Source organism: Dermacentor variabilis, chromosome 3 (assembly GCF_050947875.1).
Source record: "Dermacentor variabilis isolate Ectoservices chromosome 3, ASM5094787v1, whole genome shotgun sequence".
NCBI classification, from domain to species: Eukaryota; Metazoa; Arthropoda; class Arachnida; order Ixodida; family Ixodidae; genus Dermacentor; species Dermacentor variabilis.
Genome location: NC_134570.1, coordinates 31598553 through 31618870, shown reverse-complemented (window position 1 = coordinate 31618870; position 20318 = coordinate 31598553). Strand labels below are relative to the sequence as shown.

At 45.8% G+C, this 20318-nt stretch overlaps 1 protein-coding gene across 2 annotated transcripts in view; it reads right to left on the bottom strand.

Moving 5' to 3' along the window:
* Tmtc2 (Transmembrane O-mannosyltransferase targeting cadherins 2) overlaps positions 1-20318 on the bottom strand; it is a 376982-nt gene that overhangs the window by 344669 nt on the left and 11995 nt on the right. The window contains exon 1 of one of the 2 annotated variants that reach the window (XM_075684663.1): positions 8717-9557. The exons of the other annotated variant lie outside the window; for it this stretch is intronic. The gene's annotated coding sequence lies outside the window, so the exon portion shown is untranslated. Of the gene's footprint in view, positions 1-8716; positions 9558-20318 lie in introns of those variants that run through there. 2 annotated transcript variants of the gene reach the window in all.

Sequence of the window (20318 nt, the reverse complement as noted above, 5' to 3'; positions counted from 1 at the left end):
ACCAGAAAAAGGGGGGGGAACTATAATGAACGATGACCATGAGCATGGTCAACATCGACCATGGAACGCTACTCTCCTTGTAATATCTATGACGAGAAATAAAGGAACGAGATTGAGACGGAAGAGACAAGTGAAACGCAGTATATATCACGACAGTCAATAGATTCCTAGAAAAAAAAAAGAAATCTCTGCATTTTTTCAGTGGTGGCAAAATAAATTCCTAATGCAGAATGCCGCCACACTGGTGAGCCTAACTGCAACGGGCAGCAACGTCAGCCCACTGTAACTAAGTTTCTGGCGTAGGGAAGGCTCCGTGAATGTGGTCCAAGGTTTCGTGCGACGAGATCAACTCGTCCAGTTTTTAGGCGCCGCGAGTTTGGTCGTGACGGCACGACCGCATGCCAGGCAAAATGCAGCTTAATAGCACGCAATGTTGTTATCGCTATAAGGTCTTGGCATTGAGTATGCGCTAGCTATATCGAACGTGCCCGGCCAAGTTCTGGAGATTTTCGATGACCTCGTTCTCGCGCTCCCTCGCTGAGAGGTCTGGCCCTTGGACATCACGAACTAACAATTACCATTGTGCGCCACTGTAAAGGAGATAAAACGTTTTGCAGAGCAACAGAGCTATGTGCTTGCATTGTGTTCTCGTGATGAAAACAACGAACTAATCGCAGTGACCTGAATGCTAAATAAAGGCAGCCGAAAGAGAGAGAGAGAAAATAAAGGAGGAGGGATTGGATCGGAGAGTCTAACCTTGTTAGTGCTAACGAATAAAGAGATGTTATAATTGAAGTAGCGTACATTGTAGGGTAACTGGGCTCATATTTGAAGCGAAAAAAAAAGCAAGAAAGATTATAACGATCGAGGACAAGCTGAGACCGAACAGTACGGATGCTCATTACCGACTGTCTTTTTTTTATAAAACCAGGAAAAGGTTCGTAACTTCTTAAAACAAGCTGTGAGACGATATATATATATATATATATATATATATATAACGAAGGCAGGGATGTTAACCAGTCAATAGTCCGGTTGACTAACCTACGCTGAGGGAAGGGAGAAGGGGAAGAGAGATAGAATGGAGAGGGAGAGAGTATAGAGATGTGCAAGGACAGTATACTAGAGTCAAAGCCGCTCGCACAAACCAGACGTTCTCAGAAAGCACAAAAGTTATTCCACTGCCTTCTGAGCCGATGATCAGCGGGGACGGTGTTCTACTGCTGTCTGTTCATTCAGAGGACGATCACCTAGTTGAATGTGTTGGACATTGATTGTCTTTGTGCTTCAGATTGATGATCGTGGCACAATAATTGGTCAGTGTTCTCCTCGCATCTGCGAACATCACACGCAGGACTGTCAGCCATTCCAATTAGTGCGAAATACACTTTCGCGAAGCCGTTCCTCAAGGCGGTGTACTAAGCCCTACCCTATTCAACCTCACCCTCATTGGTCTCGTTGATCATCTGCCAGCAGCGATCAAGATATCAATGTACGCCGACGACATATGTATATGGACCTCAGGTGTGACACGTCCTCAGATACGTGCAAGACTTCAAAAAGCTGTTGCGGTTTTTGAGGGCGACAGAATTGGACAGGCGGCTGTAGCCTGAACAGATGTTGATAGTGCGGCAAGTGTCACTGTGCTGTGCGATGACAGTATTCGGTGCCAGTGACCGATTGTGATTGTGTGTCTACGCTCCTTCCTTTCCTTATCTCTACTTTGTTACCACTTTACCTCCCCCTCCACTCTCTCCCCAGTGTAGGGTAGCCAACCGGATCTTTTTCTCTGGTTAACCTCCCTGCCTTTCCCCTTTCCTCTCTCTCTCTCTCTTCGCGAAGGCAACTCCCAGTCACAACCGACAGAGAAGGGACGCTTCGCGTCGGCGCAGTCTGGCCGGTGGTCTGAGTTGCAGTGAAGAGTTTAGTCTGTGCAGTCTGGTGCGCCTTGCATGTGTGGTATTCCACTCTGCTAAGGAGAGCGTGTGTGACGAAAAAATTAGAAGTAGAAGGCAGATAAGCTGCTTAGCCTTCGCCTTCGCCAAGGTGAAGGATAGTTACACTGCGTTTTTGTGGGTGGAACTTGTTTGTAATTTTTAAGTTGTCACCAACTATAAAATTCTTCAAGAATGTAAGAAGCTCGCCCTGACACACACACACACACACGCACACACACACACACACACACACACACACACACACACACACACACACACACACACACACACACACACACACACACACACACACACACACACACACACACACACACACACACACACACACACACACACACACACACACACACACACACACACACACACACACACACACACACACACACACACACACACACACACACACACACGCACGCACACACACACACACACACACACACACACACACACAAAGAAAACACAGCGTGCACATGAATGATGTTTTGCACAAGTTATGCCGCTATAGAGCTTTGAAAGAAGCCCTTTGGTTGTGTAAGCAGAAGAAATACGCCAATTCATAATAAAATACGCCAACTTCATAATAGAAGCGTGGTTCGTATTGTTAAACAATGGCGCGGTTCGATTTCACTTCCTGAAAGCACTCATGGGAGGTCGGGAGTCATCCGACCGAGCTGTTTTTTGATCGAAACAAATACCAGAGCAAGAACAACGCGGAAAAACAAGAGAAAAAGATTTGAGTAGGAATAAACATCACCATTATCAAACTCTTTCCTATAGTGGTTGGCAGCCTTTCGTAATAATATCATAGTTATCGTGACTCGCTTGTGCGTGTTTTCGCGAATAATTCCAGGATATCAGCTGCTTTGTGAATACGAGTCCCGAATGATTAAACAAATAAATACCCGAATGACGCAGCAAACTGAGTTTCGTAAGAGCATACACCGAGCTCCACTGGGCTTTTAAGAGCAGGTAAGCTGGCTTACGTGGCCATAATTACTATATGTGCTGCGCATTTTTGCAGGTAAAAAAAAAAGTACAAGGAACACTAACCGTGCCCACCCTATTGGGATAAGCCTTGTTATATAAGTGTTACGCAAGAGGTCGAGAGAAGCTGCAAAAATCCTAATCACTGTTCATATTTCAAGCCCAGTCAACTTATTTTCACCTAGAAGGAAAGCGGACGTTTAATTGCATTCAGCGAATGATATTTTATCATACCTGTTCATCTGCTTATCCATTTATACTTTTGCGTCTAATGTTGTAGCGCGTAGCATCGCGTTATTGCGTGAATTATTTCCATTTTTCTTTCTTCTTTCACATTTTATTCGCTTTACCCCTTTCCCCAGCACAGGCTAGCCAGCCGGTACTTACATTGGCTAACCTCCCTGTCTTTCCTCCCCTTTTTTTTCCTCTCTCTGTTTATTGTAGAAAAGTTACTGAGCGCTTCTTTGTGGCACTCTTCTTAGACGTAAGACGTGCCTACGACAACGTAACCTACGAAGCCATTGTCCAAGCTCTTGAGACTGCAGGTATTTAGGTGGATTGGGAGCTATCTCTCACGGAGATCTCTATTTGCCCTTATAGAAGATGACACGGCAAATAGATATATCCCCAATCGTGGTGTCCCACAAGGCGGAGTGTTGAGCCCGAGTGTTTTCAATGTCGTTCTAGTGGGGCTCGCCGAAATGCTATCACAGACGGCTAATGTCTTGCCCTACGCTGACGATATCTGTATCTGGGTGTCCGAGTTACAAAGCCACAAGTGCACGCCAGAATACAGAAAGCGCAACCCTAACAGCGGCATATGTTGGCCCCAAATGTCTGGCGATATCTACAGAAAAATGCGCATTAGTGGCATTTACAAGGAAACAGATGTCTTTCTACCCGGTGTGCATCGACGGCCAGTCGATTGCGTACAAGAAAACCCACAAATTCTCAGGCGTTATTGTGGATCGTGACCTCCCCTGGAGTTTCCATGTTTCCTACGCGAAGAAAAAACTAATTTGTATTGAGAATATGTTTAAATTGGTAGCTGCAGAATCATGGGGACCATCCCTGCGCTCCATCTTACATCTGTACACGGCATTTTTCTTGGAGTTTTGCGATACAGCCTTCCAGTCTTGTGCAACACATGCAAGAGTAATCTCCTTGCGCTACAGAGCGTACAAGCCCAAGTACTTCGGACATGTTTAGCCTCCCGAGATGATGTTCGACAGCTGTAACGATTCTCACTCCAGAGGAGCATCCGATCACCACTCATATCGTCGTTGAGACGCTAAGAACACACATTCGACATGTTTCACGGCTATCATCCCACCATTTAGCCGGTTTGCCAGCGCGGAGACCAAAGCCTACTTTCTGTGGTATTGTGACGAGACAAGATGACTCGATACCATCCGGCTTCAAGCCTGCGACACGCCCACACCGGCATTGTGGTGCTTCTGACAAATTCACGTGTGCCTCTCAATTCCTGGGATTGCTATGAAAGCAAGCTTGACACCGCTAGCCCTGAAGCATTTGTCTCTGCTTCTCCTCAACAAATCTTATTTTGACCGCATACACATTTACACGGGCGGTTCCACCAATTCAAACAGCTCTACCGGAGCAGTAGTTGCTCCACCGGACACCGTCTCTTGGCAATTTAAATATTCGCACAATACCACGTCTACAGCTGCAGAACTTGCGGCTCTTCAAGTTGCATGTACTCAATTACGTGCTCCAACAGCCACCAAATCAGTGGGCCATCTTCTGCGATTCGAAAGCAGCCCTACAAACTCTGCAGTTTGCACTACGTCATGGGTTACGCGAGCAGCATTGTAACCCAACATTGTATTTCAGTGGTTGCCGAGCCACTGCGGAATTTTCGGCAGCTACAGCGTAGATGAAACTGTGCGTTCAGCTTATCAAAAAGATCAGCGGGTGCCTATACCCCTCTCAAGAATGGATGCTGGGCGGCAACTTCAATCAATGGCTCTACAAATCACACTTCTACGACAGAATTCACCGGGTTTCACCAACTCCCGCTTGCACTCTCTCAACCCTAACTTGCGACTTTACCTGCCACCTCTCTAGTCGCGAAACAACTCTATTGTGTTGCATGTGGTTGGACGCGTCGCATTTATGTACACGTCGTGCCCAATGTCGTGCCCAATATTTTCTTTTTTTTTGCGTCATTTCTAAGTAGAACGGCAACTCTAAGAGTAACCGTTTCGCTATTGCAGAAACGAAATTTACCACTGTAGCCTAAACTATTATTTGTATTTAGCGTCCCTTTGAGGTCTACCTGATCCTGATCATGAGAAGGGATTTTCCCGAAGAACAATAATAACATGAATGAATAGAATTTATTGATAGGAAAGACAGAGAGGTCGACCTGAGCTAGTGCGCTCTAGTCTGCTACTCTGCACTGGGGAAGAGGGAAGGGGAGTGAAAGTATTGGAATGGATGATGATGATAAGAGAAGTGGTGAGTGCTTATGTACATGAGACAGTTGCCTCGCTAGAGCCGCTCGTCGAGCTTGGTGTCCTGCAGGAACTTCAACAATACTTTTGTTGCACGCATTGAAATTGCAGTGTCAGGCCATGGGCCGAGGATAGCTTCCTCCGACAGTAGTTGCCTGCCAACGTTGGCTAAGAAACTGTCTAACGTCCTTCGCTCCAGCATATATGCTGGGCAGTCGCACAGTACGTGTTGCAGTGTTTCGGGCATCTGGCAGTGTACACAATCAGGGCTGTTCGATTGGCCGATGAGGTGTGCGTAGCGACGGGTGAAAGCAACGCCGAGCCGAATCCTGTGTAGCAATGATGTTTTGCTCCGTGTAAGCTTCGGGGGCAAACAGAATTTACCGTCTGGGCCAATCATATGTAGACGTCTGTGAATGTTATCAGAGTGGGCTCTGTAAGCCTTTGTAAGGTCCTGCATGAGTGCCTTGATCATGGAGTTGGAGTTGGATGAGTTGGATGAGATGAGTTGGAGCGTATACGAAATCATTGACAAATCCTGACTTGGAGCTTACCACTGTCATGGATAAGAAAAGTGTGCAATAAGTCCAGTTTACCGGTGCTAACATAAAGTGCAGAAACTTGGAGGTTAACAAAGAAGCTCAAGAACAAGCTATAAGGATCGCGCAGAGAGCGCCGGAACGAAAAATGCAGGCGTAACGATAAGAGATGGGAAGAGAGCGGTGTGGATAAGGGAGAAAACGGGGGTAGCCGATATTCTAGTCAACATTAAGAGAAAAAAAAATGGAGCTGGGCAGGCTGTCATGTAATCAGTAGGGCAGATAACCGGTTGACCATTAGAGTTACAGAATGGTTGTGAAGGGAAGGAAAGCGCAGTTCAGGACGCCGGAAAACTAGGTGGGGTGATGAAATGAGGAAATTTGCGGGCACAAGTTGGAATTAGCTAGCGAAAGGCAGGGGTAATTGGAAATCGCTGGGAGAGGCCTTCGTATTGAAGTGGACGCAAAATTTGATGATGATGAGAATGATGATGATGTATCCTTCAACGTTGTCTTAACAGTTTGATGTTAGTTGCGCCTCGTTTATCCCAGCTTGCTCGGACTCTAAACTTGTCCGATTACCATTCTGCCTCGTACTAAAGCCTTTGTAGTATTACTAAAATAATAGTATCATGGTGCAGAGTATCATATTGTAGTGGCATCATGAAAGCAGTAATCAGTAATCAGTAAAGCAGTATGAGTAATCGAGTGCCTGAAGGCGGGAGGGAGGGGTGCCTGCAATATGTTTTGCCACACAAAGTCTACCGGTGATCAGGTTGCTTCAAAATATAAGCTTTACATAAATTTAATTTTTGTTTTCAGCTCCCGCGATAACGAGTTCGTTCGCAGATCTGTTTTTCGTTTCGCGCATCCTAATTGGGAAGAAATTTCGATCGTTTCCTTTTCGACACCAAATATTGATAGGTGCTCATTATGAGAAACTAAAATTGCTGTTCTGTAATGAATATCGTCGACTTAGGTATTTCGGGCGCTAGTAATATACGTTGTATGTTAACGAGGAAAGCAACGATATTCCTGCTAGTCACGTGAGAAGAAGTATAGGGGAGGAAAAAGTTAGAGAAATCCCAGTGACTCGCTACATTCGGTTTGGATGAAGTGAGCAGTAATGAGTACGTGCACGTGCGGGCGTTGTTCTGACTGTTCACAAAAGCATCGCGCCTTTATCGATCGAAAGCTCTACCTATAACTCCTTCTCCTAAAGTCAAAATTGGACTCTTAGACATCCGCTTTGCACCTTATTATTTATTTCTTCGAATGTTTGTTTGCTTTGTTTGGAAAAAAAAAATGCGACAGATGCTTTTCGAACCCAAGTAATGTTTTGAATGCACGAGAACGCCATGCATTGTAAGGATTTGTGTGACTAGAAATGACACAGTAAAACATTTGAAAAATGGCCACCGTATGCGTGAAGTCGTACGTTAGGGCATCAACATCCAACGTGACACTTCATGTGTCAAGTGTTAAGCAAAATTAAAGGTTCACGAGTGAGCACTTTGATCGCTCGGCCCTGAACAGTTTACACTGAAAATGAATATTTATTATCTCTCTCTGACACTGAAACACTCGTCTTGGATATAGATAGCATGTACACACGGTATTCGACCTGCTTTTGGCCAGACCCTATGACAACATTATCGTACTATCAGCTCAGCCAATCGTAATCGATATTCGATTGTCAGAGCGATGTAGTCGGCATAGATTACCAATAAAACATTTTATTGCAAGAAACACGCCAGCATCGCCATCGCCAAACATCGCCATACGTTACGTGCAACATTGCTCATACGATTTCTGCAGTTGCCATTGGTTTAGCACTTGCGGATGGCACAGGTCTGGCGCTGTGTTACTTTTTTTTTTTTTCGTCTGACATACAGGTGCAGATGATCACTTAAATTTCGGATGGCTATACGTGGGATGACACGGCAACGGCAATTGTGATTCCGCACTAAAAGAGGAATATTTGAAAATATCCACTACTAGATTTTCACTCTGTTCCGGCAATACATGATTAACTTTAGATCAAGTGGGATACCGTTTGATAATCAAGAGAAATGTGGTTACACTGCTGCGCAATTATTGTGAAAATAACAATAATTACTCGAGCACTTTTAAAAATGCAGGTGCTCCGAAAGCTCCTTCACGAAGTATCTAGACGCTACTAGATTGTGTATTGAATACTATATCGCATTGCAAGCAATTATATATATATATATATATATATATATATATATATATATATATATATATATATATATATATATATATATATATATATATATATATATATATATACACACACACTCGGTTCCCACCTGCGGCAAGTCGTTTTTTTCATCCACTTTAATTTCCATTAATTTATCGTTTCTTCATTTCATTTATTAAGCACAAGTAATTTCCCCTATGTTGTCCTTGGTGTCAGTGTTTGTTGGCTTCTTATGATATGACTATATATATATATATATATATATATATATATATATATATTAACAGAAAGGACGGGAGGGATCAATTGCGGTTCCGCCGAATGTCTCACATTGCCATCTCATCGCACTTTCACCGATACAAAAAATTTCCGCTTGACAGCGAACCAGCACGACACTAAATCAGGCGAGAAATGAAAGGATTACTTTATTAAAGAACTAGAGATGGCGAACGCGACATGTCCCATTCGCTGCCAAAGTAATAACAATTTCCGCTTAACGAAAAAAAAAAAACAATGCAATTGTAGGGCGCTCACCTTTTCGCCGTTATTGAGCGAGCCCGCCGATGCGGGCACACGACGGCCGCCTTCAGCCCGACGTTAGGTATATCCGAGTTCGGGGAGGCACATATCAACACATCCTCACAGAAGCATCAGCAGATGCAGACGGCCGCTGAGCAGACGAAAAGAAGGGAGGACCAGAAGATACGCGTGTCACTAACGGAGAACGCGTGGTGCCGCTCGCTGCAGCAGCAGACGACCCGCCGCGGCCGACAGGCTTTCCACTCAAAACGTCATCTCTCCACACAGCGTCGTTGTCGTTCAATTTCTCGTGGCACCGGCCGGGCTGTCACCCGCTTTCCAAGTGATGCCTCGGCGGATCCGCGTCCTCGTCGTCGCGACGCTGTTCGCCGCTCGATCCGTCACAGGCCGCGCAGAGCCTTAAGGGAATGAGATTGATTCGATTCGGTTTTCTCAACACCGCTCTCGCCGAACCGTTGTTGTAACCGTTGCTGTTAACGTCGTGGCTCGGACTTCACTTTTTCTTTCTTTTCTGCGCAACCTTGCCACCAAGCACTTGTTTTCTCAACGTCAGTTTCGAATGCGCGCTTTGATCGGCTCGCAGGCGCAATTCGAGAGATTGATAGGTCGGCGGTGTCTGAGAACCTGACCGGGAATAGAGTAAAGAGAGAGAGAAAAAGAAAACCTAGAATGCAACGACACCGACTTCGAGAGGCAGGCTTCGGTTTCGTCGCCGGCAGAAGCACACACCACAAACACGGGATGGAGCACACGCTCAGGCGTCGAGCTTTCCCGCCGACCACACGGCGCACGTTCGCGATTAGAACTGCGCCTGAACTCTTTCGGGGCGCCGCTTTTTCCCCGTGCCATCTCTCCCGTGCTCCGGAGAGTGGAGAGGAAAAAGGAGACAGAGGGGATAGATGATTGAGCGCGAGGAGGTTCTCAACTGTCCGAACCAACTGATGGGCGAGGATTCACCTTTCCCCGCACCCTCCGTGTAGCTTCGCGAAAGGGAGGAGGGGGCAAGGGTGCGGAGGCGGAGACGAGCGCCTCCTCCTGTGTCGCCGCCTGGGGAACGGCCGGGGAACTGCGCCGGGCTTCGCCGAGCGGAGCTGCGTATCTCTTCCACAGTTCGCTCGGTGATGCCGAAGCGCCGAGATGGTGGGCGAGATCACGCGCGCTTGTAAAGCTGACTTTTCTGCGTTGCGCGCGTGCTCTCGGGGCTTCGCAGCTCTCGGCGCTTAGAGCGGAGCGTTTCTCTTTCTCGGCTGTTGCGTCACGCGCTTCGAAGATTTAACCGTAGGCGCTCTTTGATACTGGAGCCGATAGGAAATGTCGCGGCGTTTTATGTAAGCTATGTGTCTGTGACGTCTGCACATCATTTCATCGCATGCATCCGGAGCACCATGTGCTAGACATGCCGCCAGGCAAAGCTCTCCAGGATTCATTTAAGTGTTCCACTTAGACTTGTGTGCACGTTAAATAACCCCAGGTGGTCAAAATTAATCCGCAGCCCCCCACTACAGCGTGTTTCATAATGAGATCCTGGTTTTTGCGCGTAAGACCCCATAATCTAACTTTAATTAAAGCGTTCCCTCGTTCGCTCACGAATGCTACTCGAAACTGACATTTTTCATGAAACGCGTGACATATGTACTATCGGCGTTCATACTTCCTTGTTATGCCAGAACACACAGGTAGAAGAGGAAACCAGAACAAAGAAACGTTTACGTAGCACATCTGCGCCTATCTGCACATCTGCAAAGGTAGTTATAGTTGAGCTGAAACGGACAAGTCATCAAAAATGTTGTGTGGCAGAATTCACTGCTATACCACAGCTGACGAGGTGGGCAATATTTGTTCGGAGCATCTCAATGTGATGTTAGCTAATGTTAGCAGGACATTCCTATCCCCCGCAGAGAGCACTGAGGCTCTGCGCTAACATCGCGCTCGACCTAGGTGGTGTAGATAAGATAGCTTTATATTAGCGATAATTCAAGACGTAGTCACAGACCACTTGGGGAAAACCGTGAGTGCTACTTACAATACACATCGCAATACGGTCACAAACGCAAAACACCAGATAATTGAACTGCTTTAGAAATGCTATGAAAATATATTTGCTTTCCCTTTCCGATCGAGACTGCGGCGATTAGTTTCTTGTGCTTTATGTAAATTTATTTTTTGTTAGGTCAATTTCACATTGTGCTTGTATATACTGATCAATCTTTTTCTCACACATGTTATACCCCGTTGAACCTAAACTGTTCCTACTTACAAAGTTGTGTAATGACACAGTTATATAATGCACGTCTATTTATAATGTATGCTATGTATGTGTAATCCACACTGTTGAAATGTATGTATGCTATATTTTATGACTATGGTGTTGGGCTGCTGAGCACGAGGTCGCGGGGTCGCATTTCGATGGGGGCGAAATGCGAGAACACCCTGTACTTCGATTTAGGTGCACGTTAAAGATTCCCAGGTGATCGAAATTTGCGGAGTCCCCCACTACGGCGTGCCTCATAATCAGAAAGTGGTTTTGACACGTAAAACTCCATATTTTTTAAAAATATTTTATGCGATGCTACCTCACCGTTGAGTAACGTACGGGTGACAAGGCCTTAGTCAAGCAGACAATGTTCTGCCTTTAGCCTTGGCATCCAAGACCTTCACTGTGTCTGAACCAATGATAAATAAATAACAAAATAGAATTGTTTATTAAAGAAACACGTGTTATACTATGTCAGCATTCAAGTGCACTTGTTTTACAAGCACGCACAATAAATTCGTGAGCCATTACACTCTGTGAAGGTGGATAACCGGCGAAGCTGTTTAGCGCACGATACAGAATTTTGAACAAAGGTACGAACATATTTATTGTCCTGATCTGTGGTCATTGTGACGATATAGGTACGCACACACATTCGCGTATCACCTCTGTTATTAAATGTGTGCGTCACTTAAGACAATGAATGACGCATACCCCCTTAAGCAATGGCTCATATGCCCGCAAACGCGGCCTCCCCTTTACGAAGACAGAAGTGACGTAAAATTAAAGTAATGACCGTATATATTCTTCTCTTGAAAACAGGAAGCTAGTGTGAAAGTTTAATTTGAAACTTTCACACTCGAAGATTTGCCGAACTCGGCTTCCTTTTCTTCATCCTTTCTTTTTTTTTTTGCATTTCTTTCTCTCCCCTCTGCGGGCGTGTTTTTCGGGTCTCGACCTCAAGCTTCGAACTCGTGCAAGCGTGAAAGTTCCGCCATTCGCGGCTAACCCTATCGCGTTTCCTGTGAAAGTGCGGAAGTGTGTCTGCTCGCCTACGTGCGACTACTGAAACGCATTTGTGAAACACTCTGCGCAGCGCGCGGTTAACGATGAAACTGACACGGCGGTGCACGGCATTCGTGGCTGATGGATGCGTCAAGCGGCACGCCGAGGAGGTCACCCGGACGTCGCGCTATACAGTCGTCTTCGAACTCGTGGAAACGCGTTCGTGCGTCGTTCGTGCTCTCAAACACGTTTGCTCAATGTGCTGTGACCACAAGTACGCATCACTTCTGCTCTTAAGTGAGTTAACCTCATATACGCCTTTTTATTGCTTACAAGCGAAAGGTAGAGAGAGATGCTGACGCCTCTGTCTTCCGTATTGTGTTAGTGCCGTATACGAGCGCTTAGTTGTCGTCAATCATCATCATCATCATCATCATCATCATCATCATCATCATCATCCCACCACAATTATCATCATCGTCGTCGTCGTCGTCGTCGTCGTCGTCATCTTATGTCAAATGTCATCTCCAATTACCCCTATCTTGCGCTAGCTGAGTACAACTTGTGTCTGCAAATTTCCTAATTTGTTTACAAAGCATTATTACATAAAATTATGAAGCACTATAAAGCCATTCGTTTATAAAGCATTACATGTGATTATTTATTTATTTATTTATTTATTTATTTATTTATTTATTTATTTATTTATTTATTGACTGACTGATTGATTGACCATTCTAAAGCAATGCGAGAGGCGCCTAAGTGGAGGGCTCCGAAAGAATTTAGACCACACTGGGCTCCTTGTGCCAAAATCTAGGCATACGAGCGTTTTATTTATTTGTTTATTCTTTTGCTCCCGTTAAAATGTGGCCGCCGCCATGTATTGCAATAAACCTCGACCTCATGCGCAGCAGCAGCACGGCACAGCTACCGAGCCTCAGAGACGGGTTGCATGGAATCTGATTTCAGCCACAGCCAGAAACTCGCTAGTAATAACACGGCTACCTCGCCAACAGCCCCCGTAGAGATAGACGTTATCCACCCTCGAATTGTTGGCCACTCATTGGCCAAGAGCACTTCCGAACGAAAAGCCTTGTGAATGTGGCACATCAGGTTTACCGCAAATTTAACTCTCATTCACTATTACGGTGTGCCCAGTTAGTGAATGGACATCTGTGTTTGCAGGAAGGTGAGAAGGGAAGGATATTAATACAGTCCGCATATATATAAACAAAGAACAAATTATGACGTTTTACGTGCCGCAGCCACTATCTGATTATGAGGCACGCCGTATAGTGGGGGACTACGAAATAATTTGGACCACCTGGGGTTCTTTGACGTGCGCCTAAATCTAAGAACGCGGGTGTTTTCGCCTTCATCGAAATGCGGCCGCCGTGGCCAAGATTCGATCCCGCGAATCCGTTCGTGCTTAGCAACCCAACACCATAGCCACTAAGCAACCACAGCGGGCGTATAAAAAGCCCGCGAGCGGGCCATTTGGCCGTTGGAGCGATTGAATCGACTCCAGTCATGTCCCCGTATTGTACCTGTGGCGCAACAGATCGAATCTGTATACACAGGCGAAGGCGGGCAGTGATTAATGTTCACGCGGACCTGCGCGGCAGACGCGGTAGCAATTATTTGATTGGTAACGTGATTACGACAAGGTGCCTTCCAACGCGTACTTCCTTACATAACCTCTGTGCCAAAAAAACGCTGATAGTTTCGTACGCGCGGGCGACATCTACAATACTCGCTTCGACGAGCAGCATGCTTACAACGCAACGAATTCCCGCGCGTGCCATCTTGCAACATCTCATTACATCGCGAGCGAAGCACCGGCCCACTCCTCAACGCCCCACCGGGCGTTCGGGATCGCCCGAGCGAGTGTTCGGCGTAATGTACTGTGACGTAAGTTCGAGGCCGAAGCACGCACCGTTTCACGAGCGTTCCTGATTGTTCACGTGGGTACGCTACGTGATTGCCGCGCAGGGCCTCGCAATATGCCTTCGTTGCAAAAGCGACTTCGGGCTCCGAACGGCGACAGTTTCGTAAACATACAAGACAGCACGCTCCTGCTGTCGGATCGCCTTTTTCGACGATTTTTGACTTGTAATTTGTTGTTGTAATCACTATTATTTATCATCTGGCTGAATGCTCGCCGCCAACAAGCGTCAACAAGAACATAATCGTTTCTGATATTATAGTGAATAATAGTCGTTCGTGGTCGTAGTTCCTCGCGCACAACTATTAAACGAAACCACTTAGTTATTGAGTCATTTATTCGCCTAACGACCTTGATGTGAAAATAAAATTTGAAAGCTGGCGTTGGAGTGCATTCAAATAAATTGTTACCGGACAAACTATTGTTTCGCACATTTCTCTCTTCTTTCCTTTTCTTATACCATCCCCACAAAATTCGCACCCCCTACGCTGAGGAAACGCTATGCGAAGCAATTAATTCAGACGCCTCTCGAAGTTCGACGCAAGGCAGTGTTAAAGCTCCCCTCTCCACTACTGGGAGTATTCAGGTGACGTCACGTAGGCCATATTGCTGCTCTCTTTACAGCTTACACAGCGCTCCTGAAGATAAGTGGAGATAACTGGATAACTCGCACGCTTTCACCGCGCTAGCCGTACAACACTGTATGAGGGTTTCGATGAGTTCATTGCGGGCAGCTACTGATAATGAGGCTGCCGTTGACAGGAATGACATCAGCGACCTTGTAGACGTCGTCGCTTTTGCGGCAGCCAATATCCGCAAAGCAGTACTTCGCCGCGTGACACACATTTCTTTATGCTACGTCACGGCGTTGCTGCTGCCAAACATGTCTATTACAATGTTTCATGCGAATATGGCCAGGGAAAACCCTCACGTAACATGGTGTACGCTCCCGTCCTCATTTGCAAGTCCCTACGTCGTCCGTGGTGTTTGTCTTTCTTTATTATTCCTTTTTTTCCTCCGCGCTGCCCTGCCTGTACTAACGAAACGAACCAGCTATAGCGAAAACCAAAATTTTATTGTATGTTTGGTGGTTCAGCCGGCAAGGCAACGATGCGCAGCCACGTTGATCCATCTAGCTTGGTCCTTTCTGCTTGGAGAGATAGAGAGAGAGAGTAATACAGGAAGGCAGGGATGTTAACCAGTCAATAGTCTGGTTGGCTACCCTACGCTGGGGTACGCTTGGAACGACCTTGTGGATTCATACGCCTACTGTCTCGAGGCTCATTTGTAATGTAACTAATTCTTTATATCCAAACGACTTCGCCTCTGATTAGCAGCGACGCTCAACCACATCAGAACTTCATAGAGAGAAGCGGAAGAAGAAGGTCAAAGACAGACAAGTTAGCCAGTGCGTGTTTTGAGGCTGCAACAGCAACCATAACGTGAAACCGGCAGGCAGGCCAACTCGTGCTGTAGTAAGGAGCCAAAGGGAATTGAAGTTGAAAGAGAGACGAAACGAAATTCAAAGAAAAAAAAAAGTAAAAGAGAGAGACAGAGGCATCCTGACAATATCAGGCGCTTTCTTCGTAGTTAGAGCCACTTTCCCAAAGTCTTCGAGGTTCAGCCACTGCCACAAATGGCTATCACTTATGCCCTAAATCTGTAAGATTAACTTAACAAACTCTGACCATTATGCCAGAGTTTACTTAAAGATGGAAAAAGAAATCCTGAAATTTTTTATTCACTAGAACGGCCCGAATACGAAAAAATATCTTGCAATTGACGAACACGCACTGACGTTTCGACGTGAAATTCATTAAAGGCAAGCTTGGCCTTCGTTACCTCTCGTACTAACATACCACTTCTCGTCAAACGCATGAAATCAGTCTTGAATGAATGTTTCACAAATATGCACAGCTGTAATATGGATCTTCAGCACTCTGTTAAAATAGAAACCACCTCGACAGCCATCCAAGATGCCCTAATCACTCAATTCATGGCAGAAGACGTTCTCATAAGCTTTCCCAAGTTTGAGAAGCAAAGATGCGTCCCCTTTAAGATCCTCAATGAATCGCCTTGACGATCGTCCTTTGAATGCATAGAAGCTGCTTGGACCATGCAGCAATGCGTCCTTACAGCAAACTTCTCTAAACGTTTTTCCTTTAAATGAAAGTGATATTATACCTAAATATGAACAACCTTATTCCTGTTCTTCTGTTGTATTTATTTATTTTGTCTAATTGGACTGGGAGACATGCGTGCAATCGCATAAACTGCAAAATTGGCCGTTTTGACGCTGTCTTTATTGTTTTAAGCACGCTAGCAAACTCTTATTATGGGAACGTTTTTATATCACCTCATATTATCATCCTTTGATCGTTAAACTGTTCATCACTTGCGGAAAAGCCGGCATTAGATTATAGTTGTCAACACTTTCAATTTCGTCCAAATAAATCAATCAGAACCAATCACCGACAGACTACCGCGATTACAACGCGCCATCTTCTAACATAGTACTTTCTTACGATGTTACATTCCCCCGCCCCCCTCCCCCCAAAAAAAAGAAAGAAACGAAAAACGAAAAAAAAAACCGAAATAGCATAACATTCGCGCTGTCGTGCGGGCCCCTTACGGCAAAGTGAAGACCCCCACTTTCGGCCCGGTTCACCCCACCTTTCCAATAATTCTTCGCCGACCCCCCGCTCTCCAGCGCCCGTCTCCCAAGCCCACAGATAGATATACGCTTTATTTTTAGAGCCAATATCGTTTCGCTCCACGTGTACGCAGAGCTCGGCCGCTAAAGGTCCTCCAGCGGCGGGTGACGACAAGACGCGAGCTATGTTCGATCTCCCCCCCGCGCCCGCCCCGAGCTCGAGCCCCACGTTCGACACGCAACGCGGCGTCATCGTCGTCGACGGTCGTTTCTGTTTTTTTTTTTTCCTTCGCGTCACGACCGAGGAGTGTTTATTTTTACAAGCTCTGTGAGCCAAATATCAGCGAGCGTTCGCCGAAAGGCCATGCTGCGGCGCGGGCTGACACGTAGTGGTGGAAGGCTGGAACTGCAGGGAAGAAGAAGAAGAAGAAGCGAACAAGCACGCAACACGAAAAAAAAAAAAGATAGAGAGAGAGGCTTTGTAAACTCTCGATGTGTGCGCACCTCGGTCAGACTTATGTCAACAAATATACCTGATAACTTGGCAACCTGGATAAACACGAAAAATACCAAAGTGGGTAAGGAGGAAGCAACGTTGGGCTTGTGCACGAGCGTATACAGCGGGAAGTACACACGAAAAGTAGAAATTGAGAAAAAATATTGACGCCCAGCTGGCTGACTTTTTTGTTTCCTTTTTTTGTTACGAAAGGGCTAGGCTGGGCGCTCGAGAACGCCGTATATTCGGGTAATGTACGCTTACGTCGCGAAGTGAAATATGGCGGCGGGAGAGGACTGAAGCCAAATGTAGGGATGTGATGTTGTGATTGGGGTTGGGGGCGGGGGTGCTTACTCTGAAGGTGTTTTAGTAATGAAATATATGTATTACACAGTTCGAGCTTCTTGCTGCCATACATAGGCGCAAGAAGAAAAAAAGTACATTACGTCAGTTCATCGTCTTTTTTTTTTTCGATTCCAGCGAATGGAATGGCGTAGTTTCGGATATCTGTAGTACCCAATGTGTATGACATTGGATTTAACATTCTTTAAAATAATTTATTTCCTTTGCATATAGAACCATTGAATGGATAGCGATAACTGGGGAAACGATCGAAGTGGCTGAGTGTTTGTGGCCTTGTCCTGCTAGGCTGGTGGTCACTGGTTCGAGTCCCGATGGTACTCTCCCAAATGGGAGCTGAATACAATGTTCTTCGCATACCATGCTCTGTCGTGCGTTGAATAATCCTACGTGGTAAAAATTAAACCAGAACCCTTCACTACGGCGTCGCTCATAATCCGTTGTTCAGTCTTCTGGCACTTCGTGAACTCCGAGACTCTCTCTCTCTCTCTCTCTCTCTATATATATATATATATATATATATATATCGGTCTGATCGCTTTAGCGGCAAATGATGACGATGCGGTTCATCGACACGCTGTCAGTCCAACCCTACAAACTTGTCGAGCGCATCCCCTTGAGACTTTTCAACAGTGGTGGCAGCGGTGGTGTTCCAGACCCAAAGTCTCGGCATAGGTGAGCGGCTGTGGGTTACGTCCTCTAATGTCACAACACTGCCACGGCGGGTATAATTAGTCTGTTTAAGACGTACGCGCAGTGAAATTTCGGATTTGTGTCCTTGATGGTCACCAACCGACCTGACCTTTTCCCTCTTTTTCTTTTTTGTGTATTGAGGAATTTGATCTCTCGACGAAGGTGATTTCGCAGTGCAAAAACTCAAATGTTCTTGCTTGTTACCTGCATCTCTTTTCCGGCTTTCATCGTCCGGCTATTGTATAAGGTAAGCGACCGTTAATCAAGTATAGTTTCACGCGATAATCCACGAGGGTATACTTTCTTAAATTTAAAATTAGATTCTGGGGTCTTACGTGCCAAAACCACGATCTCAATATGAAGCACGCTGTACTCAGGGGCTCCGGATTTATTTCGACCGCCTGGGGTCCTTTAAAGTGCACGCAATGCACGGATCGCGAGCGTTTCTGCATTTCGCCGTCATCTAAATGCAGCCGCCGGGATTCGATCGCGCAACCTCGTGCTTAGCATCGCAACGCCATAGGCGCTAAGCAACCGCGGCGGGTGAGGGTACACTTCTCGCAAGCGGGTCCCCGACATCTGTGTCTTTCTTCCGGTGGCTTGTCCGGTGAACCAGCCCTAACTACTCCGGCGATCGATCGATTTTCTTCAATAAATCATCACACCGCCATCTACTTTCAATCTAGCCTACAGAATCCCTTACCCTGCATCGAAATTACCCCAACTCTAGTGTATTGTATGCTAACCAACCTTCATGCAGCACGATTCCGTACTGAGGTAGGCGTAAAACTCTGTATTCGCCTTGCAGATAGCGTTCACCACGCGACGCTTTTATGAATATATATTTAAATGAGGACTGCGATAACAATGCATAAAATATGTCCCAAGAGGCTTCCGGAAGTGATATCGCATGGCACTCGCGTGATATCTTTCTTTTGACACGAGCGCTTACAAATATATACAAGAAATAAAAACAAAGTACACAGCCGCACTTTGATGCTATCAGTAAGGACTTCATAAATACGCTGACTGGCATAGGTGCGTTGTTAGTAGGGCTGTTTTATAAACAGGCGTCGAGATGAAATCAGCAGTGAACGTTGCTGCCAAAAAGAAAAAAAAAAGAAAGACAGCTTCATCTTAGGAAGCAGTACGAGCGCCATATGAAAAGATGAATTATTAATGCGCCAGACAAACAAAAACGCGAGAACAAATGAAGCCGGCGAGGTACGATGCGCATAATGAATCCGGCGGGACATTATACATATTTCACCAAAGCACATTATCCACCTGACCTTCACCGAGGATCAAGTCGACGCCGCTGCGAGTAACCTCTGACGCAGTCAGCAGAAAACGGGTCGTCATGACGACGCCACGTTGGGTAAAGCAAACTCGTTTCGGACTAAATTACTACTGTATTTTTTTCTTCTCGTTCGACGCGACTAATGAACATCAGACGAATGCCTGCGAAAACCAAAGCGCAAATTGCACGCGTACGGTAAATTGCGTGCACTCCCGGTAAACGTTTCGCGATACTTATGCAGTGACCTCCGTATACGATAGTGCACAAGAATCTATTCGCAGGAAGCGAATTACGTTTATTGCAGCCTAGAATACAGTAAAAAAATTTTACGCATCAACGTTTGCAATATAAAAAAAAAAAAAGATGCACATCCGACGCACCTACTGGAATCTACTATGTGAAGCAAAACTTTAGTGCAGCGATGTGTATAGGATCCTGTACGACTAAATGCGATGCGCACAACTGTGTTTGTTTTCAAGCTACGCAACGTGTAATCCCATGCAATGTTTGTGCACCGCGTACGGGTCCCAACTTTATTCTCGCGCAATGCTTATTTTCGTGCACATCAGCGTTCACAAGGTATGCCACATGTTTCTTTCTTGAAGCAAAATGAGGAAGAGCAGTGTGCTTTCTTTTACAGCGCTCAGCATACAACTGAAAAAAAAAAAGACTTCGCTGCTTCTAGAAAACGCAATCGCGGTATTTCGGCATTCACTGTAGTCTTTTCGTACTGCAAACTCAAGTAACACAATCATCATCATCATCATCATCACCATCATCATCATCATCATCATCATCATCCTGGTTACGCCCACTGCAGGGCAAAGGCCTCGCCCATATTTCTCCAACTACCCTGGTCATGTAGTAATTGTGGCCATGTTGTGCCTGCA